Genomic DNA, 27669 nt, shown 5'->3' on the forward strand with positions numbered 1-27669 from the left:
AAAGTATTGGGGTACATATGCCCAAAATACAGTATGCTGCTGTATGAAAATGATAAAACACAGTTTTATGCATTATGCTTTAAAAAGGTAAAATACAAAATATTTCCTATGTTAAAATTAACACACACAATTGGAGGCTCCCCTTCTGCACCCCTGAATGGGCTTCCCAACCCCCTTCTTCTGCCCCGGGCTAAAGCTTTGTCAAAAGTTCATGCCTGCCCCTAATATCCCCAAAACAGTCACTTTCTGTTCTTGTGAACTGCACCTTTGTGGTCAGAAGTGACGTGGCTGTCATTTATGGTACTCGGTAGAAGAATGCAGCTATAGGTCATTCCAAATGAGGGTTATCGACGCCTGCTTAGGTGGGGAATTTGTAAGGGGCAGTCTGTCTTCCCAGAAGGGAACTCAATCTGGACTCTCACCCAGAAAAGGATTCCGTGTGAGCCACATGTTCCTGCAGCAGAATGCTGATTCCGTGGAAGCCAGTCTCCCACAACTGAGAGGCTTAGAGGAAACACACAGACCGTTTCTCAGAAGGCAAAGAAAGTGGCCTCCAGCTCAAGAACACACAGCCAGCAAAGCGCAGGCAGGCAGGCAGGCAGGGCGCGGTTCCTTCTTTTACAGGGAGTTGTGCGTTCTACAGATGCAGGGTTTGGCTCCTGGAATTGAAGCTCGTGTTATCCCATCTGGAAATAGAATATTTAAGACTCGTGGAAATATTTCGAGTATTCTAAAGAATGTTATCCCCCATTGATTACACTTGAGAGACCGAGCTCTAATCTTAGAAAAGTCACGAAGTGTGTCCTAAAACAAAAGACTGACTATTTCATGTTGGCCCCAACCTACTTATAACAAGAGGGAAACTGAGTCTCTAATTATGAACTGGCCAGGAATTTGAAAACTCAAGTAAACACGCCCTTCAGGAAAGAACAGTTTGCCTGACTCCGGCGAGCGTGAGACTGTGGGCAGTTACTCTTGTGTATCCTCCAGTCTCTAAATAGAACCACACCCGGAAAAGGAACTGGTTTTGGCATGAGTACCAAGCGAGGAGGTTTAAATATGCAGTTTGAAGGGCTGGACATGGCAGAGCATGCCTGTAATCTCAACACACTGGAGGTAGAGGCAAGAGGATCAGGCGTTCAAAGTCACACTCAACTCCAAGTTCAAGGCTTGGGGGGGGGGGTGTGCACATGGGATCCAAACAAACAAATAAACAAGCAAATGTAAATCATGGGGCTGTCAAGCCGACTCAGCAGAAACAAGAGCTTGCTGCAAAACATGGCAACTGAGTCCAATCCTTGGAACCGACACAAAGGTGGGGGGGGAGGAGAAAACTAACTCCACCTAGTTGTCTCTGGCTTAGACACATTCTCTGTAGCACGCCTGCATCACTCACACACAAACACACATGTGCATGCATGCATGCATGCTGAAAGAAACCTTGAGGGAGGCTGGAGAGATGGCTCAGAGGTTAAGAGCATTGCCTGCTCTTCCAAAGGTCCTGAGTTCAATCCCCAGCAACCACATGGTGGCTCACAACCATCTGTAATGAGACCTGGTGCCCTCCTCCGGCCTGCAGGCATACACACAAAAAGAATATTGTATACATAATAAATAAATAAATATTTTAAAAAGAAAGAAAGAAACCTTGAACTCACAACCACCCATAACTCCAGTTCCAGGATACGTGGTGACTTTTTCTGACCTCCAAAGACATTGTGCACACCTGTGATACACATACATACAGGAACACAGAACACTCATATACATAAAATACAAAATATATCATTGTTTTAAGTTTAGGGGGAAAATTTAACACAAAAGTCAGACATGGTGGTGTACAACTATATCTCGGATGGTGGAGGCATAGGATCAAGGCTGGGGTGGCACATGCCTTTGTCCCAGAACCCAGAAGGCAGAAGCAGATGGATCTCTGTGAGTTCGAGACCAGTCTAGTCTACAAAGTGAGTTCCAGGGCAGCTAGAGCTATCACACAGAGAAACCCTGTTGAGAGAGAGAGAGAGAGAGAGAGAGAGAGAGAGAGAGAGAGAGAGGGAGGGAGGGAGGGAGGGAGGGAGGGAGGGAGGGAGGGAGGGAGGGAGGGAGGGAGGGAGGGAGGGAGAGAGAGAGAGAGAGAGAGATCAAACTCATTCTAGCTATCAACTTGGAGGACAGTCTGGGCAACGTGACCCTCTGTTTAAAAAAAAAATCAGAATCTCAGAATCTTCTGGAATTCCCAATCAATCATTCAGGGTAACCTGGTAAGGTGGTCAACAATTCCAGTCTGCTGAATACTTGGGGATTTCCCTAAGACATGGGAATTTCAGTGCTAAAACCAGGGAAGTCCCAAACCAACCAGAACCAGGTGGTTACAATGTGGCTTCCAGGAGCAACTGAAGCCCTAGACCCCTCTATTACAGAACTCTTGCCCGTACCCAGCCTGTTCTCTGGTTACCCTTTTTTATTAGGCGGGCTGAGTCAGAGTCTCACTGTAGCACCCTTTCTTCTTATTAGTAGTACTATTTTAATTAAGCAAATGTGTGTATCTGTGTATGCTTGCACACATGGAGGAGGGTGCCCTCAGAGGCCAGAAGAGGGAATGGGATCCTCTGGAGTTACAGGCCTTGGTAAGATGGCAAAGGGGCTGCTAAGCTGTCTCCAGTCCCTCTTTTTTTCCTTTTTCTTTTTTTATCTTAGTTTTGTTAATCTATATCTAAGGCTTTGTTTGGTTGCATGAAGATGCAAATGTCAGTAATGGTTTAGTCTTGATATACGTTAGCACAGGATTTTTCTTCTGCCAGAACTTGATTTCAAAACAATCTTCTCTGGCTGGAGAGATGGCTCAGCGGTTAAGAGCACTGGCTGCTCTTCCAGAGGTCCTGAGTTCAATTTCCAGCAGCCACCATGGTGGCTCACAACCATCTGTAATGAGATCTGGCGCCCTCCTCTGGCTTGCGGGCATACATAGAGACAGAATGTTGTATGCATAGTAAATAAATAAATCTTAAAAAAAAAATAAAAACATCACCTTCTAGGAAATGTTTTAATATTGTTTAAAAAAGAAAAACAAAAAAAAAGAGGAAGAAAGGAAGAGAGGGAGGGAAGGAGGGAGGGAGGGAGGGAGGAAGGAAGGAAGGAAGGAAGGAAGGAAGGAAGGAAGGAAGGATGGGAGCACACAGGAGAGGCGATTTTTCACCTCATGGTGGACTGAAGCAGGGAGGAGCGGCTCCATTCAGATAGACAGCAGAGAAAGACACTTTTCCCCACTGTAGGAAGCAGAGCCAAAATGCCACCTTGGCATCCTGTTTCAGGTACCTTTGCTAGCCAAAGAGATAGGCTAGAGCCACACTGAAGAACTGATTCTGTCAAAGTCACTGGGAGGAAAGATCCTATACCCCAAACCACCACCACAGGAACATGAAAACATGAGTAAATGCTTTTTTGTTTTTGTTGGGGGAGGGGGTGTTGTTCGTTTTTCTTTTTCTTTTTCTTTTTTTGGGTTTGGTATGTGTTATTTTGTTCTGTTTTGGGCTTTTTCGAAACAGAGTTTCTCTGTGTAACAGCTCTGGCGATGCTGGAACTCAATTTGTAGACCAAGCTGGCCTGGAACTCACAGAGATCTGCCTGCCTCTGCCCCTGACCCCCCAGTGCTGGGATTAAAGGTGTGGGACACCACCCCCGGGCTTTTTTTGTTTTTAATGACAAAAGCAGAACAAAACAAAACAAGAAAAAAACCCACACTGACAACTAGCGGTGCATACCTTTAATCCCAGCAGAGACAGGTGGATCTCTTTGAGTTTGAGGTACAGAGTTCCAGGGTAGCCAGTGCTGCAAACACAGACTCTGACTCAAAACAAAACAACAAAACAAAGCAAAAAAGTGAGAAGGGAGGAAGGAAGGAAAAAAGGAAGGAAGAGGGGAGGGAGGGCGGGAGGGAGGGAAGGTGCAAAGGCCAGCGGTAACTCAAACTAAAGGAAACACTTTAGCACAGAAGCAATCTGGAGCCTCCATAGAGCGCTTACCCTGTACTGCTGGGGGCCTTGGAGCCAATGTGGGAGTGTGGAAGGGTGGGACAATGGGAGGGTAGGAGGAAGGGGGTGGGGGCTGGGAGAGTAAAAGGGTGGGCAGAGGAGAGAAAGATAAAGTTGACTGACTCTATTCTTCTGGGAGAGCTGAGAGCCTCAGAGCTGAGAATCCTGCTAGCACCAGGCTGGGCTAGAAGATGGTGCAGGCACAATGCCCTCCAGCACCTCTGGGCCCCTCTTTCCCACACCGCAAACAGGGAAGCACCAAGTTGTCCCTCAAGTCTCCGTTCATTTTACAACAATCAGCGTTTTATCTAGAACGTCCCTGACCAGCCCTCTCCAGCATTCCACACACAAAATCATATACTCCATAATACTCTTATAAGACAAAACAAACAGCCGGGCAGTGGTAGCACTCGCCCTTAATCCCAGCTCTCGGGAGGCAGAGGCAGGCAGAACCAAAAAAAAAAAAAAAAAATTAAGAAGGGCCAGCAGGTAGCCTAGCCTCAAATTCATGGTGAGTCTCCTAGCTCAGCTTCCTGAATCCTGGGATTTTATCTGTGAGCCACTGCATGAGCCCTTTTCTTCTTTTAAGGTTTTTTTTCTTTTAATTTCTGTGTCTGCATGCATATATGTGCATGAGAAGACATTGCCCTTGGAAGCCAGAAGAGGGCATCAGGTCCTCTGGAGTTACAGGTTGTGAGCCTCTCTATGTGGTGTTTGGAACTGAACTCAGACCCAGGGAAAGGAAATACTAACTGCTGAGCCATCTTACCGGCTCGCCTCCCTTTTCTTCTTACCTGGGATGACCAGAAGTTTAAGGTCACCGTGCACGACATGGGAAGTTCAAGACCAGCCACGGGAGGAGCTGGAGGGACAGCACTGTACCTTGGTGGTATACATAACCACTGCTTTCCTACCAAGTCCGTGAGCACACGCATCAACAGCCATGACCCGTGCGGCTGTGTCTAAAGTAGCCTCCACCCACTAGGGTCATCACCATCAACTCAGATACCAGCCTGAAACAACTTGCATCAGATCAGGAGACTGAGGCTGGAGAATGGCTCAGGGGTTAAGAGCACTCGCTCTTGCAAAGGACTGGGGTTCAATTCCCAGCACCTACAACGGCAGCTTACAATCTTTGGTAACTTCAGTTCAAGGGGATATGAAACTCGTTTCTGATCACTGCAGGCACCAGGCACACATGGTGCACAGACTCGGGTATACGTTCAAGCAAGATGCCAATACACATAAAATAATAGTAATAATAAATAATAATAACAATAATAATAATAATAAATTTTTAAGCTAGGTAGCCTGGGGCTGGGGCAATGACTTGATTGATAAATGTTCCCTGTACATGCAAACAAAGGGATCTGAGTTCAATCCCCAGCTGGGGATGATGTTGAACACCTGTAATCCAGAGCTGGGTGGACAAAATGAGAAGACTCTGGCACTCATTAGTCAGCCAGTCTAGCCCAGTTGGTAAGCTCCAGGTTGAAACCAGCGAGGTGGCTCAACAAGTTCAAACCTTTGCAGACAAGTCTTACTGAGTTTGGTTCCTGGTCTCACGCCGTGGAAGGAGAGAACCGCCTCCCAGCACTGGTTCACTGAACTACACACACACACACACACACACACACACACACACACACACACACACCACAGGAATTAAGTCCAACTTCTAAATACCCTGTTTTCTGGAGCACTGGCCCTTCTCCCATGTGCACGAATTTACGGGAAAATAATTCCTTGTCAGGTTACTGACAAGCACACGAAAGTCAACTAATTAAAGGCGTGCACCTTTAATCACAGCACTCGGGAGGCAGAGGCAGGCGGATCTCTGTGAGTTTGTGAGTTCGAGGCCAGCCTGGTCTACAAGAGCTAGTTCCAGGACAGACTCCAAAGCTACAGAGAAATCATGTCTCAGAAAACAAAAACAAATAAAAGAAAGAAAGAAAAAGAGAAAATGTCAACTAACAAAATAGAAGATTCCAAAATAATTTTATGTTTTTGGTTTTTTTGGGAGATCAGATTTTATGTAGCTCAGACAGGCCTAAAATGATGACGACCTCGAAGTCCTGATTCCTCCTGTCTCCATCCCGCAAACATTGGGATTAGAGGCATGTGCCAGCATGTTCCACTAGGAATAATTAAAAATGCATTGACATCATATCAGATCCTTGTGTGTGTGTGTGTGTGTGTGTGTGTGGTGTGTGTGTGTGTGTGTGTATATGCGCATGCGAGCATGCGCACACGCGTGTGTGTGCAGTGCTGGGGATTAAGTCAAGGTTCTTATGCACAAGAGGCAAGGCATTAGACTTCTCTGGCCTTAAGCTATGTGTAGCCATTGCTCAACCAACCTTATTGAATTGAGTCCCTCCAGCAGCCAGCCCGACTGAATTGTTATTACGTACATTTCACAGCCTAGACAACAGAGGTGCAAGGTTTAACTTGTTTGTCCAGGATTTGCGCCATGGAGCAGCCCAACAGCTAAGCAACACAATCTTGCCTCTCAGAGGCCTCCTCCTGCTGACACCCCCGGAGCCTAGAATCCTGGACAATTCCTGGAAACATGGGGACAAGCTAAAGTCAACTTTCCCCACGCTCCCATTAAAAAAAAAAAGATTTCTGCATTTACTGTTTCAACTTGTTAAGTGAGCAAGCGACCTTGGCACTGGCTGTGTGACTCTCCTGTCATCTTTTTCCTTCCTCCTGAAGTGTTACTGCCTTTGCCAGCCACCTAGTAAAGCCACCAAACCACATGATGTATGATATATAGAAAAAAAAAAACAAAACAAAAAACAAAACCCAGAGATCTATGCTCCTAGACAATCCGCCCCACTTAGGCTTAGCATTCCAGGATTTTCATTCCAGAACAGCACTTTGTGTTTCTTTTTAGTTGTTCTCGGTCTTATTTCTTGGTGCTACAAGGTGTCTGCTGCTAAATACTCCCCAATGTACTTTGGTTTGCTCAGTTCCCCATGCCAAGCCCTGGATGTGCCCTCTACCCTGCCTTGGGAATTCCCCAGATAAATCACCAAGTGGAGGACAACAGGTGGTTAAGAACCTACCCCTAGCTGGGCGGTGGTGGCGCACACCTTTAATCCCAGCACTCGGGAGGCAGAGGCAGGCGGATCTCTGAGTTCGAGGCCAGCCTGGTCTACAAGAGCTAGTTCCAGGACAGGCTCTAGAAACTACAGGGAAACCCTGTCTCAAAAAAAAAAAAAAAAAAAAAAAAAAGAAGTAGTGTAGGGTAGGTAAACACTGCTTTATTGAGCCCCTATTTTCCCTTCTATTCTAATTCCAAGGAAACAGGGCACTTCACATGGCACCTCATTAAATGCTGGTTTATTCCTGACTCTGTGGCCTGGCCCGGTGTGTTCATGCCTCCACCTCTTGTTTGGTTTGTTTGTGTGTTTGTGTGTTGTAGGGGAGACAGAGGTCAGTGCCAGGTCTCTTCCTCTGTAACTCACTATATTTTGAGACAAAACTTCTCACTGTACCTCGAGTTCACCCAACTATGCTAGAGCAGCAGGCCAGTGAGCCTCAGTAACCCCATCATCTCCACCTCCCCTAGCTCTGGGGTTGCCGGCGCACAATGAATCCCCAGCTTCCTTCATGGGTGCCGGGGATCTGAATTCGGGTCCTTGTGCTTGCACAGCTGAGCCACGCACAGCTGAACTCCACACACCCCCAGCTCCTCCCTTCCTCCCTCCCCACCTCTTTCCAAACCCTCTCCTTATCTTCCTTTCATCTCAGAAGCTGTGGATGGGCCTGGCCACTCCCCGATCCTTCCCTCCTGAGTGACCTGGAGCAGAAAGCATTTTGGGAAGCTCAGGATCAACCCCCCAAATCTCCCAGTTTCCTCCAAGCGCCTGCCTGCTTGGAAACACGCCTGGTGTGTTTAAGACTTTCAATGTAAACAGCTTGGCAAGGCAAACTTTAAATTGGCCCTGGGGGACAGGTTTGAGAAACTGTACATTTCTTAGCTTGATCTATCTTCTCCCTTCTTCCAGTGAGCATTTAAATTGTCCCCCCACTGGCACTGCATAGCATTGCACTGTAATTAGCAAGATTTAAACAATGCAGCTATAAAGAAACCAGATTATCTATGGAGGCTTAATCTAGTGAGAACAAAGGCATGCTAGTCACTTTGCGCCCAAAGCCCAGCGAATAAAGAAACACAAACGAGTAAAGTCAACGCAATCATAGGATTTTAAAATGTGCTTCGACAGAGAAAGGAGAATGTCTGAAAATAGGAAACCCAGTGCTATGTGCTTGCCCACTCTCTCCCCTCAAAACCTTCTGGCTTTGGAAGGAAGCTAGCCTTGATAGCTCCCGCCTGGAATGCTAGCCCTCCGGAGGCTGGGGAAGGGAGGCTCCCTGAATTTGAGGGAAAGGTGTGGAGAAATGGCTCAGGGGTTAAGAATGCCTGTTGTTCTTCTGAGAACCAGGGTTCTGTTCCCAGCACTGAGCGTCTGGTGCCAGACACCACCTGTAACTCCAGCTCCAGGAGATCCAATGCCCTTTTCTGGCCTCCATGGGTTCCTACACTTGGTTACACGTGCATCCACAAACATGGTTTTAAAATACTTTTTTTTTTTTTTTTTTTTTTTGTTTTTCGAGACAGGGTTTCTCTGCAGCTTTTTTAGAGCCTGTCCTGGAACTAGCTCTTGTAGACCAGGCTGGCCTCGAACTCACAGAGATCCACCTGCCTCTGCCTCCCGAGTGCTGGGATTAAAGGCGTGCGCCACCACCGCCCGGCAATACTTTATTTTTTAATTATGTGTATATGAACACATCTGTGTGTGGGTTTGTACAGGTGAGCACAGCACCTGAGAAGGTCAGGAGAGTGTGTTGGATCCCCTGAAGCTGGAGTTATAAGCAATTGTGAGTAGAAACATAGGTGCTGGGAATCGAACTCAGTCCTCTGGAAAAGCAGAAAGTACTCTAACACTGAGACATCTTTCTAGATCCAAAAGTTAAATTAATAAAAGTACATCTCCAAGCTGGCCAGTGACGACACACACTGTTAATCCTTTCTCTTGGCTAAGGTGGGCAGAGTTCTGTGAGTCCCAGGCTGGCCAAGGCCACATAATGAGACCCTGTCTTAAGAGAGGGTAAGGAAAAGGAAAATGGGGGTCAGGTCTGCAATGGCATACCCCATGGATAAAAGCACTACCAACAAGCACAGTTGGCTGACTTCAGGTCCCAGAGCCCACATGGTAGAAGGACAGAACTGATCTTTTGTCTTTTGCCTCTGCACATATGGGCCTGGCTTCATGTACACACACACACACACACACACACAGAGAGAGAGAGAGAGAGAGAGAGAGGGAGAGGGAGAGGGAGAGAGAGAGATAGGAAAAATATTTTAAGATTAAATCTTGATATATATTAATATTATATTCATATATATATATATATGTGTGTGTGTGAGATTTAAGATTTTATACACACACATATAATAGGAGGGGTGCTATAGGTCCAGTAAGGCGAGAGGTGTGTAACCTGGTAACCTGGTGTGCCCCAGCTGTTTGTGTGCCCGGGTACCTTCTCCAAGCCCTGCCTCCACATTGGATTCTTTAATCAAGAGATAAATATAAGGCAGTGCTAGTAAAAACCCAGGCTGGCTTACACATGCCAGACTCCCAACAGTAAGCCTCCTCCCCTAGTTCTCCTGGAGATCCGAGCCAGGGAAGAAGGCAGTCAGTTAAAAACACGCCCTCTCTTCATTCACACACACACACACACACACACACACACACACACACACACACACACACTTTACCAGCCCTGCTGCTCTGGTAAAGCCAAGTGTCTGTCCCTTTAAACACTGTGATTGTTGAAAGAAGAAGAAGGAAGGAAGTTCCCCTTACCAAATTTTAGGTCTGTTTTTTATTGTGTTTTCCCTGTGAGCACGGGCAAGCTTTTTATGCAAGCTTTGCTCTCTGTTCAGTGATATTAATTACATTCTTATTCTGCCTGATATAAGCCGCCCCTATCGGCAGAGATTCGGGGAGATTTGAGAGAACAAGCAAATGTATCAAAGGAGGGAGGGGAATGAAGACAATAAAGACAGCACTCCAGCTTATGGGATATATAAGCCGTGTTTCCTGAAAAGATAAATGATTTGATATTGAATAGATCCTTTAGGCCATAAAAAAAATCCATTTATTTTCTTTTGGATTTGAATGGAGGGGATTTGCATTTTTTTTTTCCTGCGCAGTTCCATTTAAATTAGAATGCAGAGCATGAGGCTAGCATACAATCAAACTAAATAATAATGGGGGGGGGGTGCATTCTTCATAAAGGCAAAATTCAGAGTTTGGTAGGCTTACAGCAGGAAAGAGCAGACTCTGGTACCAGCACCTACGGCTGGAGAAGAAAATACAAGGCCATCCAGGCCACCTTCAAGTCGCGCCAGAAGCTGGGCGGTTGTCCTTACATTTATTCAGGAGACTGAGCCCTGTGTTTATCTAAGAGAGAATCTGCCACGTCTAAAACATCTGCTATTCTGACAGCAGCAAAACTACGTCCTGGTGTTTAATTATACACAGAAAGGGGACAACTTTAAAAAAAAAAAAAAACTAAAGGAATAAAAGCAGTCGAATCGAAATTTGTTTTTCCCCCCAAAAAGAACATAAAAATGTGGTGAGTACTAGTGTTTCGGCTACTCCCTAATCCCCACACCCTCCCCTCTTCCTGGCTGCCATTCTTCCCCTCCCCCACCCCATGTGCTCGGGAGCCAGGATTTCAATGTCCCTGATGGCACCAACTCGCAGGAGAGAGACTCCTCTCTACTCCTGGCTGGTTTTCTGAACACAAAGAACAAAGTACAAACTCTCAGGTCTCACAAAGTGGAAGGGAGAACAGGCCAGCTTCTCTGCGCGGCAGGAATAGCCTGTCATAAAGAGACCTGCCCCGGCACACGCTTCCAACTTGAAAAGGGTGTGGCGAAGTCTAAACACCTACTGGGGCCAAACAGGTAAGAAGGCGGGCAGCCAGGTGTGCCCTGGCCTCACAGGTGGGGTGTGGCAGTGCACCAGGCCAGGCTGTTGGTCCACACCGAGCCCCTCCACAGCTACAGAGATTGGGGTTTGGACTCTGTGTGGCTCGAAGGACATCCGTTTTGTCAAGGAAAGCCAGAAACCGGAGCTTCCGTTAGAGATGCAGAGCACTGTTTTCAGAGTGTTTAAATACCGTCTCAGGTGAACCAAACCTGAGAAGGCGCAGGTAGCTCTCGGCTTGCCGTCCCGGCTTTGGCAGAGCCTGGGGTTATTTAAAGCATGCTCCATACCACAGCTTACCTATTAATTGTCACTGAATAATTCTGTCTCGTTACATTCACCGTGGCTGATAAAGCTGTGAAGTGCTTTTTAGCTTTGCTGCATGACATTACCTTATTCAATTTGGGTGGTGTGCATGCATGCACGCATGTGTGTGTGTGTGTGTGTGCGTGCACGTGCGTGTGTGCGTGCACGTGCGTGCGTGCGCATGTGCGTGCGATGTTGTCCAGGTTAGTGTCAAACTTGCTCTAAAACTAGGGTTAGCCTTGAATTCCTGATTCCTCCTTTTCACCCTCCCAAATACTTGGATCACAAGTGTGAATACACCTCTACCTTGGGCTTTCGACTAATACACACACACACTCAGTAACACTCTCTCACACACACTCTCACACTCAGTAACACACACTCAATAACACTCTCACACACACTCTCACACTCAGTAACACACTCACACACACTCACACTCAGTAACTCTCCCTCACAACACACTCTCACACTCAGTAACACTCTCACACACATTCAGTAACACACACATAGTAACTGTCTCTCACACACACTTAGTAACATTCTCGCACATACATACTCTCGTACATATACACACCTGTCTCAAATAACTCATTTATTTGTATTTTCTCAGTGTGTGTGTGTGTGTGTGTGTGTGTGTGTGTGTTAGGAGTGAGCATGCCACCAGCCTGAGTGTGGAAGTCAGGGGACACCTTTCTATAGTATGAGTCCTGGGGCTCAAACTCAGTTCAGGACATCCGGCATAGCAGCCTGTGCCTTTACTGGTTAAGACACCTCAGGAGCCTACACTGTTCCACACTCTCTCTCTCTCTCTCTCTCTCTCTCTCTCTCTCTCTCTCTCTCTCTCTCTCTCTCTCTCTCTCTCTCTCTCTCTCTCTCTCTCTCTCTCTCTCTCTTTCTCTTGATGGAGTCTCATTGGGTCACCTGACTGAGATTAAAAGCATGAATGAGGCACCACGCCTAGCAACTGTTTTGTACTTATTTGTTTGAACTGAGTGTCTACTGCTTCCTGAGAATCAGGGCTGTTTAGCACGCTCTTGTCTGTGCAGAACACAGCTCTGAACTCCATTCATTTGGCCTTGTTAAGAAATACAGGAATTTGAGCCAGGTGGTGGTGGCGCACGCCTTTAATCCCAGCACTTAGGAGGCAGAGGCAGGTGGATCTCTGAGTGTTCGAGGCCAGCCTGGTCTAAAAGTGCTAGTTCCAGGACAGCTGGGGCTGTTACCCAGGGAAATCCTGTCTCAGAAAAACAAAAACCAAAACAAAAAAGAAAAGAGAAGAAAGAAAGAAATACAGAAACTTGAAAGAATTAGGAAAACTTCGGAAGGCACTATCGTCTACTGAAGGAGCAGGCAGTTCATTATGCATCACATGATTAAATCTTAAATCTCCTGGACTTGTATCTACGTGGAGAGACTCATGAAAGATTTCCGAAGAGCTAGAAAAGAAGGCTTCTCCTCATGCGTCTCTGCACTAGTGCTGAAGCCAGATTTTACCTCCAGGTCACAGGTCACACTGAACTCGGATCTACATCTCTCTTCGAAGGTAACAGGGACAAAGAGGGAAAACTAAGCCATCTGCTGTGCTGGAGACACTCTTCCTCCTGAGTGGTGATGTGAGCGCTGGGGGAGTGTAGCTAAGTAGGCAGAACCCAGGCCTGGCATGCTTGAGGCCTGGGTTCTGTCCCTAGCACTACTCCACCAAAGGGAAGAAGGAGGGAAAGTCAGGAGGTCAAGTCCCGCCCCAGCTGCAGAGGGAGTTGTAGGCTAGCCCGAGTTTCTGGAGACACTCAGTCTCAAAACCAATAGCCGAGTAAATAAAAGTATTCACATGCAGAGTGAGGATAATTTAGTCTCATTATCCAGACAGAACCAAGTAGGAGAAAGGTAAATGTTGCTTTTGTCTTTTTTAAAAAGCTTTTTTAGCCGGATAGTGGTAGTACACACCCTTAATCCCAACACTCAGGAGGATCTCTGAGTTGGAAACCAGCCTGGTCTACAGAGTGAACTCCAGGACAGCCAATTTTAAGGTCCTTTTTTTTTTTTTTAACACCAAAAATCTTTTTTAAACGTTCCCTTTTAAAAATTTTTAGCTTTTAATTGGATGTATCTGTGGGGGGGGGGTATATGTGGGCATGCGCATATGTATGTATGTGTGTATGTGTGTGTGTGTGTGTGTGTGTGTGTGTGTGTGTGTGTCTGTATACATGTACATGTAGTGCATTTGGAGCTAGAATTACAAGCGGCTGTGAGCCACCTGATGTAGGGGCTGGGAACTTGAATCTTGCTACATTCCAGCAAGCATTCCCCTGTCTCCGTGCTCCCTCCTCTTGCTGTTTTGTGTTGAGACAGTCTCATTAGCCCAGCCTGGCCCCTAATTCACTGTGTAATGTGAACTGATCCTCCTCCTTCTGTCTCCCAGGTGCTGGGATTAGAGGGGGGTACCAGCATACCTGGCTAGGATAGGGGTGCACCTTAGTGTATCTGCCTTACTGTTTGGGATTTACCTTACAAAAACATCTCTCAGTTGTGAAGACCTAAGCACACAGGATGCTGGCACAGAGCACAAGTGGGAATGCCAACCGCACACAACCTGGCTGTCCCTCAAAGCCAGTCAAAAGTTCACATAAAACTAAGCCCCGTCCACCAGGACTCTACAGCCACTTGCAAAAATCATGTTGAGCCATGTCGGTTAGCACAGAAGAAGGGTCCGTACGGAAGCACACAGTTTGGCAGGTCATGATTGTTTGTAAGTGAAGTGAGGAATGGAGGCTCAGCCTCGGGACCCGAGTTCAATCCTTGGAAGCCCTGTCTAGGTGGAAGGAAAAAATGGACTCCACCAAGTTACCTTCTGACCTCCCCACACGTGCTGTGGAGCATGCACACACATACAAATGTGGGGGGAAAGAGTATGAGGGGGCGGTGTGCACATGCCTTGCCCCGCATGTGGAGGTCAGAAGGCAACACGAGGGATTGGTGCTGTCCTGGTCATGAGGCTTGGCCACCTCGCCACCCCATTAATAAGACTTTGTAAGTACTGGAGAGATGGCTCCGTGGTTAGAGGCACTGGCTGCCCTCACAAAGACCCTGGACTTGGTTCCCAGCTCCCGTTCACAGCCACCTGTGACTCCAGTTCGAGGGGATCCGATGCCTTCTTCAGGCGAGCCTGGTCACCAGACACACACGTGGTGCGCAAGCATGCAGGCAGGCAAAAACCCCATACATATAAAGAAATAAATGTAATATTTTTTAAATTGGGAGGTGCTAATTTGAGACAAGGTTTCACTGTATAGCCTTGGCTGTCCTGGAACTCACTATGTAGACCAGGCTAACCTCAAACACATAGAGGTCTGCCTTCCTCTACCCCCAGTCGAAGATTAAAGGTGAATGCTATGAGGCTGGAAAGATGGCTCAAGGATTAAGAACACTGACTGTTCTTCCAGAGGCCCCGAGTTCAGTCCCTAGCACCCATATGGCAGCTCACACCTGTCTGTGGCTCCAGTTTCAGTGAACCTGATACCCATGGCAAAGACACCAATGCACATAAAAATTAATTAATTAATTTTTTAAAAAGGTGTATGCCACCATGACAGATAACTTAAAGATTTAAAAACAAAAAACAAACAAACAAAAAAAAAAACCAGGGTCTCACTGTGTGGACCAGGCTGACCTAAAACTAGCTATGTATACTCTACTAACTAGCTATGTATCCCCAACCAAGTCAAAGAAAAGAGAAGAAGAATTAAAGAAACATATTTGAGAAGTGTGGCGTGACAGTCAGTAAGATGTGGAGACATAGTCTAGGAGACAGAATCTCAGGTGATTTTCATTTTCTTTGTGTTTTCCTTTAAAGCTGAACTCTGTTGTTTTAAACTAAAGCCTCATGAAGCCCAGAAACAACTTGAATGCACAGTGGGAACAGTGGGACTGGAAAAAAAATCTATTAATAAGATTTATTAGTATATTTATTCTTATAATTAATAATTATAGCCAGGCGTGGTGGCACAGGCCTTTAATCCCAGCACTCAGGAGGCAGAGGTAGGCGGATCTCTGTGAGTTGGAGACCAGCCTGGTCTATAGAGTGAGTGCCAAGTGCCAACAGAGCCAAGGCTACACAGAGAAAGCCAGTCTCTAAAAATGAAGGGGGGGGGGAAATTGAATTACAACTTTCTCAGCTCCCTTACCGCATTGACTCACACCGAGTGGCAGCCCCGGCTGAGGTTTCCTCTCACTCCGGGTGTGCTGTCTGTGCTGGCCACTCGCTTGTGGCTCTACGGTGCAGTACAAAGCATCTTTTTTCTTCTTTCTCCCTGCTTGAGCTACTTATCAGGTCCTCAGTCCTGTGTGGTTTACTCACACCTGAAGCCACATCTACATATAACCACAAGAATGAGTAGGAAAATGATTGAGGGCCTGCAAAATAGCTCAGCAGGTAAAGACGCTTGCAGCTGAACCTGGTGACCTGAGCTGGCTCCTTTCCCTGGAACCCACAAGGTGGAAAGAGGCAGCCGACTCCTACAAGTTGACCTCAGACCTCCGCACATGCCCCCTCACAAACACAAATAAACATAATAATTTGTCAGTAAGTTTTATTTTTATGTGTACGAATGTTTTGCCTGAATGTTTGTATGTGAACCACATGTGTGCCTGATGCCAACAGACGCCAGAAATGTTAGATCCTCTGGAACTGGCATTGTAGATAGGTGTGTGATGCCATGCAGGTGCCGGGAACCCAAGCTGGGTCCTCTCCAAGAGCATCCGGTACTCCTAACCACTGACTGAGCCGCCTCTCTGACCTTTTATATATATTTTTATATTCCTACTAATCCATAGCTGTTCTTTTATTTGTTTCCCAGTGTGTCCTAGACAGGAGTGTGGACAGATTGCTGCATAAAGGAAAAGGCAGGGACGGACTGAGGGGTGGGGGAGAGAGGAAGAAGAGAAAGAGGAGATGAGAGGGGAGGTGTGCAGGGGTGCACGCCATCTTTCCACGCGAACATGCTTTATTACATGGGCAGGGTCAGTCTCCAGACTGAACTCACCTACCTCAATGGATTCTGAAAGTGACGGCTGAAGTGGGGAATTATCTGAGACATAAAACACCCTACCTTGGCTCAAACTGATATCTTACCATAGATCGGGGGCCTCTGCTAACATGTATCTGTTTCTTCCCACCAGGGAGGATGAAAACACAAGACCAGTGTGGGAGCATCTTTGAGAGCCCTGGTCCAGGCTGCAGCCAGCTGACGTCTTGTATCTCCACTGGGTAGAAAAAAAGCGAATGAGTTCTCTTGGCCTCCTCCTCCTGCCCCTCCTCCTCTCCTTCATTGTCTTCTTGAAATAGAATCTTCTGTAGCCCAAGCTGGCCTCAAACACACTATGTAGCCAAGTATGGTGTTGAATTCCTGGTGCTTCTGCCTCTACCTCCCCAAATGCTGGGATTGCAGGCAGGGGTCAACATGACAGTCTGTCTTATAAGAGGGTATTTTCATACCCTTTCAGGAGACCCCACTCCTATGACCTACTGCCTCACAAAGGCCCTACCTACCAACACCAGCACACAGGAGATTAGATTTTGACCTGTGAGTTTGGGTCAAAGTCCAGAACATGTGATAATCAGTGCTATACAAACATCACTATTCTTATGGTGATGGTAATCTTGATTAAACTTGATTAAAACAACCCCAGAGCAGGTGGGGTGTGGTGACACTTGCCTGTGATCCTAGCACTCTGGAGGCACAAGATTGAGGCCAGCCTGCCCTACACGGCTAAACCCTATCCAAAAAGCCAAAATGCAAACTGGGGAGATGTTTCAGGGAATAAATGCAAGCGTGAGGACCTCAGTTCAAATCCCCAAAACCATGCTAAATAGTCAGATGTGGCTTCTGCACCTATGACCCAGGGTGGTGAGGGGTGTAGACAGGAGGACCACCAGCCTAGCTCCAGGTCCTTGAGACGCTGGCTTAAGGGAATCAGACAGATGTAAATCCAAGTGATCTCATATCCTCTCCTGGCCTCTGAGGGTATCGCCCAAGTGCACATGCCCACACACAGACACACCCATATACACATAATCAAAAATGTAAAACTAGCCGGGCGGCGGTGGCGCACGCCTTTAATCCCAGCACTCGGGAGGCAGAGGCAGGCGGATCTCTGAGTTCGAGGCCAGCCTGGTCTACAAGAGCTAGTTCCAGGACAGGCTCTAGAAACTACAGGGAAACCCTGTCTCGAAAAAAAAAAAAAAAAAAAAAGAACAGAACCGTATGGATGGCTCAGTGGTTCAGAATACTTGTTGCAGCTAGGTGGTGGTGGGGCATGCCTTTAACCCCAGCACTCAGGAAGCAGAGTCTGGCAGATCTCTGTGAGTTTGAGGCCAGCCTGGTCTACAGAGCACGTTCCATGACAGGCTCCAAAGCTACACAGAGAAACCCTGTCTCAAAAAACAAAACAAAACAAAATGTCCAAAAAGCATCCCTTGCTCTCACAGAGGGCCCAGGTTCGGTAACTCCATCTGCAGGGAATACAACACTTTCTCCTGGCCTCCCTGAGCAGCAGGCGCACAATACAGACATGCAGGCAAAATGCTCATACACATAAAGTAAAAAAAAAAAAAAAAAAATTTACAAGAACTAAAGCCCTACAAGCTTGTTCATTATACAGCTGAAAAAGTGGGAGTCCAGAGTAGGCAAGAAGTTGTTCAAAGTCACACAGTAGTGAGCAGAAGACAAGGATTAGGATGAGGTCCTCTGACTCGAGGCTCAGACATTAAACCTGAAAAGCTGGGAGAAAGGTCGTTCAGGGGAGTCGGCGAGCAAAGGCTCCCCGGGGCAGCCGTCATCATGCCCTACTTCATGGCATGGCTCTCTATGCTCAACTGGACTTCAGTTCCCCAGGTGGAGGGCACCAGAGCCTGGTTTACAACAGCCCACCGCAGTGAGCCGAGGCCTTTGATGTGAACAGCACCCGGCGCCAACGCGGGGGCATGCCCACTTCCTCCAACAGCCCCCACACGCACGCTCGTCACATCGATTCATCCTATTCTTGGTACCTCCCCTGCCGGCACTCAGAAGGTAGATGGTAGCCCAGTGGTTTTGTTTAGTCCATTTTGGTTTTTGAGAGAAGGTCTCAGGTAGCCAACTCTTGAACCCCAGCTTCCAGCTTCTGAGTGCGAGGCTCCCGGACGTGAGCCGCCATGCCTGCCTGGCTCAATGCAGCTTTCTGTTCAACCTAAGAACACAGATCAGTTCTTTGTCATTAACCCTGACTCTGCTTCAAGAAAACACCTGTATTTTTATGTTTTACAGTGCATGGGATCCAAGCCAGGGCCTCACCCATGCTAGGCAAGCTACTCACTGCTAAGTCACACACCCCAGACCAGAGAAAGACTTGAAAATGTTGTTTGAGCAGTTCGTAACAGTAAACAATGCCTACCCCTGCTTTTCAAGGAATTACCCAATAACTTGGATGGATAAAGCAGACATTGTTTTGGACTTTGGAGAGGCACCAACTTCACGCCATACTCCAGGATGCCTGAGGCAAAACACTGTCCAAAGGTTCTTAAGGACAGTGATAAATGCAGTCAAACTGCTGTCCCACAAATACACAGCATCCAAGAAACTGATCTTGAGCCTGCCTGAATTATTTAGCTGTCTCAGTTTCTCCCTGCATAGTGACTGCAAGGAAAACAGGTGATACAGGCTGTGTCATTCATTTACCAAGTCGTTTAAAACAAACAAACAAACAAAATAATGTATTATTATTAGTGTATGTGCTCGTGTGTAAATGTGCCATAGCCCAGATGTGGAACTGAGAGGCCGATCTGTGCCTCCGTTGTCTTCTCCCTGTTCTGTGAGCTCCGAGGATTATCAGGCTTGTAAGGCAAATTTACCTTTATCTTACTAGGCCCGCAATAAGAAATTTTAAAATTGCTATTATGAATGGTGGTGGCAAACGTCTTTGAACCCATTACCCAGGAGGCAGAGGAAGGCAGATTTCTGTGAGTTTGAAGTCAGCCAGGTCTAGAGAGCTAGTTCCAGGACAGTCACGGCTGTTACACAGAGAAACTGTCTCAGGGAGGGGGGAAAAACACACCTATGTTCTGACCTATCAGGCCAAGCAGTTTCTTTATTAATTAACCAATGAAACAACAGATAAATAGAAACACTCCTACATCACTTTTACATTTTTTTAAATAAGGAAAACACGTAGTGTGTGAGGCAGCAGAAAGCGCAATCTAGCTACATCCATGTACTTGTACTATGACGTTTGTTTGGTTGCCTGGTTTAGATGAGGTCTCATTACATAACCCTGACTATCTTGAAACTCCCCATTTAGGCCAGGCTGGCCTTGAATTCTCAGAGACCCATTTGCATCTGCCTCCCCAGTGCCAGGATTAAAGGTGTGTGCCACCATGACCATGCTAAAATACTTTTCAGGTTGTATAGACTGAGTCTGCCTACTCCCTGCATAATCTTATCATAATCTCATCCAGCAGTAAAATATAATCCTGCCTGTGTCAACCTGAGTCATTTCTAACAGACAGATGTGGAGCCACAACAGTGGGCAGGTGAAACACATCTGCCCAAGAGAGTCTGAAGCAACAAAAAGTAAAATATAAAATATTTCTTTTCTTGGGCTGGGGATGTTGCTCAATTGTGGAGTGCCTGCACTGGGTTCCATCCCCAGTGCCACATAAACCAGGCACAGTAGAGGACATCTGTAATCCCAGTGGTCAGGAAATAGAGGAAGGATATCCAACCGCTACGTAGTGAGTTCAAGGCCAGCCTGTGCTACATGAGACTGCCAGAGAGGGATATATACATATATATATGTGTGTGTGTGTGTGTGTGTATACACACACATATATATGTGTGTATATATATATATATGCATACATACATAGTCACACACTCAGACATATAGGAGAAGCACCAAGTCAGCATCATATCACCACACTGGAACAAGGAGACCCTCAACAGAGATGACTGCAAGTTGCCATAGGAACTCAGATTTCCTCTGGAAATGTGTGCAGCACCTTCTGAGGCAAACAAGTCCATCGGAGACAGGAGCCAGAATGCCAAAGGACAGAAGTAGAGATGGAAGGACAGCCGATTCTCTGATGTCCCCCAGATACCAAGTGGAGGGACATTTCCCACAGGGTTCCTGCACAGCAAATGGGAAGCCCAGCACACTGGCCGGTGCTGAGCAGTATAGTGCAGGTGAGTTTGATCCCTGGAGGAAGAGAATCAAATGGAGAAAGTTGTCCTCTGACATCTGCATGTGCACCGTGATGCATAGGCCTCAAACACACATCACATGCACCAAAGACTAAAAAGAAAAAAAAAAAAGTAAGAACACGGAGGTCCAGTTAGAGGGTTCAGCTCCTAAGGGGGCTTGCAGCCAAGCCTGACGAACTGAGTCCAGCCCCTAGGACCCACTTGGTGGGAAGAGAGAACCACACGTTGTCCGCTGACTCCCACACAAACTAGCACACACACACACACACACACACACACACACACACACACACACTAAATGAAAATTTAATAGAAAGATAATCTCGACCTCAGTAATTCTAGTTCCAGAGCCCACCCGAGTCTTCCCACATCTGCTGGGACACAGATGTGCTCTGGCACATACACAAATGCATATAAATAGAAATAAAATACATTTTAGAAGTAAATTAATAATTTAAGACCACCAAACTTCTCCCTTTCACCCACCCCTCTTATGAACGAATATGACACACAAGATGGCATTCCTTGTCCGCTCACTCAGACATAACATTTCCATAGGACTCCGTTGGACCATACAATCCCTGCTCTTGATCTAATAAGACATCCTGAACCAAGAAAGAAGCCGGCGTCACCTGAAAAATCAAAAAGACCTAATAGAACAATAAAACCTGCGAGGAGGGGGGAGAGCTCAGTCTCCGTGAGCCACGTTAAACTTTCGGAATAGAAAATGCTGCCTTGGACTGCTGAGAACAAACCCAGCGCAGTCTGAGGTGTAGTAACCTCGGCTGTACCTGAGAAGCCTCCGCAGCAATCACTTGGGAGCTTCTGAGACAAGCTGAGGATGCGGTCAAATGCCACAGCGAGCACTGAGGGACCTGAGCAGTTGGTGTTTTGAGTCACTGTGGGTCCGGCACACAACCCACCGCAGCCTACATCCCTGTTTAAATGGAATTAAAATGACATTCCACAAACCAGAGTGTCCTGGCCAGTCATATCAGAGAAAACACCGCCACCACCGGCCAGCAGGGCTGTATGTATAAATGCAATATATATGTATTTACTTATTTATTAAGACAGGTCTTAACGGGTCCACAAACTCACTGTGTAGCTGAGGATGGCCTTGGACTTCTGATCCTCCTGCCTCTACTTCCCAAGAGCTAGCATTGATTCCCATCTCCTCATGGATTCTTGCATGTTAGCCAAGAACCCTACCAGCCAGACTACCACCACCAACCCCACTCCCCCCACACCCTTTGCTAGTTTTGTCCTTCAGACAGGGGTTTGCTGTTTAACTCAGGTTGGTCTTGAACTCACCATTCTCCTAGCTCTGCCTCTGGGATGACAGGCATAGGCCACCACAGCTGACTGTGTAGAAGTCAGGAAAAGAACGTGGCTGGGTGGTGGCCTTACACACCTTTAAGCCCAACAGAGGCAGGAAGATCTCTGAGTTCGAGGCCAGCCTGGTCTACAGAGCTAGTTTCAAGACAGCCAGGGCTCTGGAAAAACCACAACAAACAAAAACAGCTGGTTATCTGTCTTTAAAGCGACTTTATTTCTATGAATGAGCTTGAGGAGGGAAGTGCATTGGACATCAAGTACTACGTTGCCTCCGTTCTAGATGGTTGAACGTTTTCTTGTTTATGGCGGGGTCTCATACTGTCCAGGCTGGCTTCAAACTCTGTTATGTAGTTCAGGATGACTGAGAACTCAGTATCTCCTTCACCACTTCTGGATTCTGGATCCTCTGAGGTCTGGCTGTCACACCACTAAGGGACAGAGTATATCAAAGTGACTTTTCAAGCTCTCTACATCATTCAGAAATGCTTTGCAGGACAAAAACAAACAAAAAAAAAGCCAACTTTTAGCTTTTCTTTCAAAAGGGAATTCTGTCTAGAAAGCATCTCTGAGACAGAGAAAGAAACAAATCATTCGATTTGAACTGGGAGCGATTCTTCAATGTGAGCAAGGAAATCAAACGCAAATTCCTTCACGACATTCAAAGGCAAGCCTTTCCAGAGGAACGCGACTCAGTTCCTTCATTCACCCAACTCGTTCTGGAGAGAGGAAATTAGTTTACTGCCTATCGAAATAAAGAAGCCAGGAGGCTGCGTTCCAGAAAATCACGTGGTGCCTCCCTCCTCCCCCCCCCCCCCCCCACCTCCTTCACTACTCTCTCCCAGCCCATCCCCTCCCGCCACACCGTTTGCACAACGCACTGCGGCTGCGTGTTGCAGCTTGACAACCTCGCACACTCGGGGAAAATTCGAGGGCGAGGGCGGGGCCGGGGGGCGGTCAAAAAGTACAGAGAACGAACTAGAATCTGACAGCCCAGCCTAGCCTTTGCGTTTTCCCCTGAGGCGTCCTCATATATCCTTCGACCCCATCCTTCTCCGCAACCCGGGGTCCTGTTCCCTGGACCCCCAGGTGAGGACCGGGAGCAGAGTACACTCCCGGAACCTGGAGGCGTTTCTAAGTATTTTTAATTATTCGCCTCGGCCCTGAATATGTTCTTCGTGTAAACAAAAAGGGCGCCTGTAAAGTCACTTCTTGCTAGTATTGTTCCTTCCCTCCCTCCACCTCTACCCCTCCCCTCACTTACTCTGCTCCTCCCTTATCCCCTCCCTCGAACCCCAACGGGTGTTCTGTTTGGTAGGCGTCCAAGCCATAGAGATATGCCCCTTATATAGAGCTATAAATAGGAGGAAAGGTATTATCAACTTAAAATCTGAAGGTTGTGACATAACCAGCCAGTACTTTTGACCGAGAAAAGCAATCGCTGGTTGTTGAGAAGTCCAAAGAAAAAGATTGCTGGCAAGAATAAAAACAGTGACAGAGGGCCTGCTAGATGGCTCGGAGCGAGTTGCCAAGCCTGAAGCTCGGAGTTCGAACCCTGGATCTCATAGGGTGGAAGGTGACTCCTACAAGCTGTCCGCTGACTTCCACACCTGCTTATACACACGTACACATGCAATCAATCAATAAATGTAATTTTTAAATGATAAAAAGGGGACTGGGTGTGGTTGCACACGCCTTTAATCCCAGCACTGGGAAGACAGAGGCAGGTGGATCTTTCTTTGTGAGTTCGAGGCCAGCCTGGTCTACAAGAGCTAGTTCCAGGACAGGCACCAAAGCTACAGAGAAACCCTGCCTCAAAATACAGAGAGAGAGAGAGAGAGAGAGAGGAGAGAGAGAGAGAGAGAGGAGAGAGAGAGAGAGGAGAGAGAGAGAGAGAGAGAGAGCGAGAGAGAGAGGAGAGAGAGAGCGAGAGAGAGAGGAGAGAGAGAGAGAGAGAGAGAGAGAGGAGAGAGAGAGAGAGAGAGAGAGAGAGAGCGAGAGAGAGCTGATCCTCTCTGTGAGTTCTAGGCCAGTTAGGCCAGCCTGGTCTATAAGAGCGAGTTCCAGGATAGGCTCCAAAGCTTCAGAGAAACCCTGTCTCGAAATACCAAAAAAGAAAAAAAAGAAAAGAAAAGAAAACCTGATCCTTGTTAAATTAATTAAATAAGTACATGTGCAAAAAAATAAAAAATTTAAATAGGCTCCTTTCAAAACCAATGTAACTTCTACAGGTTCTTTTAAACATTTTATTTTTTACTTTTTCTTTTTTTCTCCCTCTTCGCCATCCCCCTACCAAATTGACTTAACTAAACCCCATACCTGAATGGCCAAATGAATGGGAAAATGAGGGAGCGGCTTGGGGCTCAGGGTCCTGCTGAGTTTCTGGTCCTTCTTCTCCCTCCTCCCCTTTGTGTAGCTATTTGCCCTTCATTCCTGCCTCACCCCCTTCCACAGAAAACATGTGCACATCTATCTCCTGGTCATATTTTAACTGGGATCCTTCTGAAGTATGGAAGGAATTTGTGGACAAAGTCCAGGGCCTGACATCACTGTACATTCTCAAAGGGAGGATTGTTCTTCTCCAATTGTTGCCTGAGATTAGAAAGCCCTGGGAGGGTCGGGCTCCAGGCTCCACCCTCTTTTGTATTTTGGATATTCATTACATACCTGTTCCTCCCTGAGGAAGCTTTCCCAATCCTGGAAGCAGGAAACAGAAAATACTCTTTCTTTAAACTGGTCTGTGTGGAATTAGTCTGTCCAGGGGAGCAGCAAAGCGGTTGACACGCTTTGCTTTTCTGTTGATTTGGCCCTGGCGATTTATAAGTGTGTGCATGCCTGAGTCAGACTTCCCCACTGCTTAGGTAGAGAGGAGCAAGATGCTTTGAGTGACAGCTGTTTTCTGTTGGAGGGCATCTGTGTCCCTTGTGGCCTGCGGGAAAAGCACAAGCCATGGTCCCTTCCAGCAGCTGTAACTGCCGTGCCTTTACCGGCTCACTAAAATTTGGTCGCGGGAAGGACAGGTTTCACCTGCATTTGCTTTAGAAGCATCCCAGGGCTCTAATACTGTGACGTGTAACCTCGCAGAGCAGTGTTATTTTGCTCTGAGTTTTTATTTATTAGTAGTGTGTAGGTGTGAGAACACTCGTGTGTCACTGTGTATGTGTGGAGGTCCCAGGCCAGGCTGCAGGAGTCAGTTGTCTCCTCTGCCATGTGGGTCCTGAGGACCACTCAGGTTGTCACGTATCAAACACCTTTCCCTTCTGAGCCTTCTTGCCAGCCTTTGGGTCCCTTTGTAGTCTTCATTGTCTCAAACGATCTGTAGCTTTCTTCTGTCTCCTTGGTTCTGTTGACAGTGTGAAGCTTCTAACTGAACTTTCTCAAGCCTTCCTGAGACCAGGACCTTTGTCATAAATGTTAAATCAATCAAGATATGAAAGGGTGTTGGAACACCAGGATGTTCTACAGTTTCCCGTCCTGGGCTTGTATTTATTATTATTTTTAGAGGACCCACATTAAGCAACTGTTTCTGAATTAAAAGATTGCTCAAGCTGTCTGCTCCCCTAAGAACCACCTCAAAACACTGACCTGTGTGGGGGGGACGACCCTGTTCTGAGCAAGTTCTCAATGCGCTTGTAAAGTTTGCTCTACCAAGAGGAGTCAAATGTGACTGAGTTATTAATTAGCAGAAGCCATCCTCCTAAATTACCTTGCATTAATCACAATTCATGCAAAATGTATCCAATTAGTCTTAGGATGTAGGTTTGACAAACTACCCTTTCTTCGGAGACTGTAGTCAATTTTAATAACCCTCGCTGGATAAGTCATTAATGCAAGCACAGCCTGAAATGATAAGTGTTGGGGGGAGGGGAATCCAAAAAGTACAACAGCCGCACTCTGGCAAAGCCCAAAAACTATGTGAAGTGCAGCCGAGGAGGCTGGAGGAGGCAGGAAGCATGGTAGGGCCATTGGGGATGGGGTGGTGTCTGCCACCACTCGGACAGAAGGAAGCGGTTCAAGTTGGATTCTCCTGAGTTTGGGGGCTGGTGAAATATGTTCAGAGCCCATGAGGAAAGAAGTTCCACCTCCCATTTCTTACCCTTTTAGTGAAAGACACTTAGAAGCTGATCAGGGCCCAAACACACTGATCCACTGATCACAAGTTCGAGTCTCCAGCAGTCAGTGGCACTCCTAAATGTTCTTTCTCTTTGCTCCCAACCTCACCCTTTCAAAACCTGCGCATTTCACTGCCTTTGGGATCCGGCTCCCAGGAAGCCTGTCTGAGCGATAAGGGCACAGAAGCCCTTGGGGTTAAGTACAAAATTATACAGCATGTCCAGAGGGGGAGTCTCAAAGATCCCGGGCAAACCAAACAGCTTCTCCAGGACCCAAAGATCTTCTTACATAATTAAAAAGCTGGAATAAACAAAATTGTATGGTTTCCCACTCAAAACTGTGGTGCTTTTAGTGTCTCAGACTCAAGGTCAGCTTTCTTCGTAACTTCCCTGTCTACTTATGTCTATGTAAATATATCAATGTCATATGCATTGTGCATGTTCCTGTATATATATATATATATATATGTATGTATATATTCATGTATATATGTGTATGCATTTAAGTGCATATGTGTGTATGAATATATGTTTTCATGTATGTGTATATAAACACGAGTATATGTGTGACTCTACTATAGAGCTACAAAAATGAAAACATCACATGTTGAGAAGTTCTGCGTCTGTAGCGTTTCCTTTGATTCTGTTTTGCAAGGCCCTCTGGCATGTTAGCATATGCTCTACTACCCACTGAGCTATACCCCTAGGCCAAACGGAATGTTCCATGTTCTGCAGGGACTACAGAAAGCTGAAGGGATTCGAGTTTAAGTGATTTTTATAAGGCTGAATTGCTTTGTTTGTTTCTGGAGACAGGGTGTCACTCTCTAGGCCAGCATGGCCTGGGAACTTGCTGTGGATGACAGGCTGGCTTTGAGTTTGCATGCATCCTCCTGCCTCAAGCCTACAGAGCACTGGGATTGCAGTTATGAGGCACCACACCCAGCGGAGACAAAATGCTTTCAACAGTGTCCAAAGTGTGTGTTTACTTCCTGTTACATGTGGGTGGGTTTTCCTCTCCTCCTCTGCTCATCCTTCTCGTCCTCCTCCTCCTCTTCTCTCTCTTCCTTCTCCTCCTCCTTTCCCTTCTATTCCTCCTCTTCTCCCCACTGATTACATGAAGAGAAAAAAGGAAGCTGAATATTTCTTGAGATTTAAAATTCTGCATACCTAGCCGGGTGTTGGTGGTGCAAGGCTTTAATCCCAGCACTGAAGGAGTCAGAGGCAGGTGGATCTCTGAGTTTGAGACCAACCTGGTTTACAAGAGCGAGTTCTAGGACAGCCAGGGCTACACAGAGAAACCCTATCTCTAAAAACAAAAACAAATAACAAAAAACAAACAGATGAACAAAAGAAAAATGAAATTCTACAAATCTAAGATAAAATGAAAATTACTAGAGTCCTTGGAAATTAGTGAGATAAAAAAACAAAACAAAAACAAAAAGCCCTGTCTGGCAGTAGTGGCACACGCCTTTAATGCCAGCACTTGGGAGGCAGGGGCAGGCAGAACTCTGAGTTTGAGGCCAGCCTAGTCTACACAATGATTTCCTGGACAGGCTCCAAAGCTACATAGAGAAGCCTTTCTCAAAAAGCCAAAAATAAAAAATAAAAACAAAACTAAAAACAAAAAGCCAAAAAGTCCTCC

The 27669-nt window shown here is 46.6% G+C and overlaps 2 long non-coding RNA genes across 2 annotated transcripts; one reads left to right on the top strand and one right to left on the bottom strand.

The window, feature by feature from the left end:
• Positions 1-10856: 10856 nt before the first annotated feature.
• Positions 10857-21513, top strand: LOC119815722. The gene is made up of 3 exons (XR_005285564.1): positions 10857-11016; positions 16523-16610; positions 21139-21513. It is a non-coding gene; the product is annotated as an uncharacterized LOC119815722 (long non-coding RNA).
• A 600-nt stretch (positions 21514-22113) lies between these two features.
• On the bottom strand, positions 22114-24332 carry LOC119814162. Its single transcript, XR_005285368.1, has 2 exons — positions 24235-24332; positions 22114-22346 (listed from the first exon to the last, which is right to left on the bottom strand). It is a non-coding gene; the product is annotated as an uncharacterized LOC119814162 (long non-coding RNA).
• Positions 24333-27669: the final 3337 nt, after the last annotated feature.

This window comes from Arvicola amphibius, chromosome 5, assembly GCF_903992535.2.
Source record: "Arvicola amphibius chromosome 5, mArvAmp1.2, whole genome shotgun sequence".
Taxonomy (NCBI): domain Eukaryota; kingdom Metazoa; phylum Chordata; class Mammalia; order Rodentia; family Cricetidae; genus Arvicola; species Arvicola amphibius.